The following is a 1,586-nucleotide window of genomic DNA, read 5'->3' on the forward strand; positions in this document are numbered from 1 at the left end:
CTGAAATATCCTCGCGTGAACAAACCATCCGGTTTCGAACGAAACGCACATGTCGGCCGGAGAGGCGCCGCCACCGCCGACAGCGCCCCAGTGCGGCGACGCCGAACGCCCGAAACACTATATTATTATAATAATATTATTATTTTCGTATTACGACGATAACTATATCATTTTGCTTTTGTTTTTCATTGATCTCGTATTCTCTTGTCTGCACTTTGTCGATTTGTTATATTAAATTTTTAAAAATGCAGATTTCAAACGCATTTTTGAAATAGAAAAGCACAAAAAAAATTCGAGCACGGCATGCCATATTATATCAGAAGCCGAGAAAACCAGAGTTTGGGGTCTTTTTTTTGTTGAGTTTTTGGAGTTTAGATAAAAATCGCGATCGAAATGAGTGACTGTTTATTATTACTCATCGGCTGTCGTTCCGATTGTGCAGGAAAATAATACTGTTGTTGAAACTCAAATACTCAAGTATGTTATTCAATCTTATCGGTTATATTATAAGTATTAATATATATTATTATACAGTTTGTGTATCAAAAAATAAAGAAAGAGCAAAATTTGTTCTCACGTACTATACTAATATCAGTGTTTTGATTTAATAATAATCTTATTATTTATTATAATTTATAATATAAACATTATTTATTTAACAGGAAATTCGAAACCAATTTCAGATTAAAAAATGTATAAATGTAAAGCAAATCATAAAATATAGGTTCCTACACCAAAAACCTAGAATAACAAAAATATGCAAAATACAATTTTGTATTTATACATTCAGACCCTTCAGTTATTCCTTATTTTATATTACGAAATTAATTTGTATCATTCATGTTATAATAAAATTATGATGTTGTATAGATTCCACAACAACTTGCAAAAATTCTATAAAATCAGACTGAGTTCACCACGCTCGTTAAAAAAAATAATATATAAGTATTTCATAATTACCTACATATCATATCGACATAAAACATTTGAATATTTGATATTATATTATAATATAGGTAGTAAAAAGGTGCAAAGGTGGGTTAGTTAATGAAAATAATTAACCTGTTACTTGAGTTAAGTCAACGTAAGTAGCTTATGATGTTAAGTTATAAATTAGCAGTTAACAAACAATATGATATTCAAATACTTAAATCTAAAAGTTTAAACTTAAAAGGACGTTACACGGAGAAATTTGTTGTCTTTATCTAACCAGTGCGTAACATACCAAATTTACACTCAACTGAGATCACGTTTTGCTTCTTGAATTTAAACATTACAGTGAATCGACCTATTATGAAATTTGATGGTAATAACATTATCTGTGTTTGTATATGGGTTCTATGATAATTCAGTTTATAAGTCAGTTATGAGTATTTTTAATTTACGCTATAATAATAATATACACGAAAACTTACTAAAAAATGTAGCAGTTGAAAAATAAAATAAATACATAGGTAGTCACAATTTTTTTTTTTACAAGCATTCAAATTTTAATTTTGACAACATACGTAAAAATCACGAAAATTCGCAAATTATTTTATGCTATAAATTCATAAAAGTTTTTCTTTTTAAATCTAAGACTTGAA

Source organism: Diuraphis noxia, unplaced genomic scaffold, assembly GCF_037042655.1.
Source record: "Diuraphis noxia isolate RWA-SAM2 unplaced genomic scaffold, SU_Dnox_SAM2 contig0001, whole genome shotgun sequence".
In the NCBI taxonomy this organism is placed as follows: domain Eukaryota; kingdom Metazoa; phylum Arthropoda; class Insecta; order Hemiptera; family Aphididae; genus Diuraphis; species Diuraphis noxia.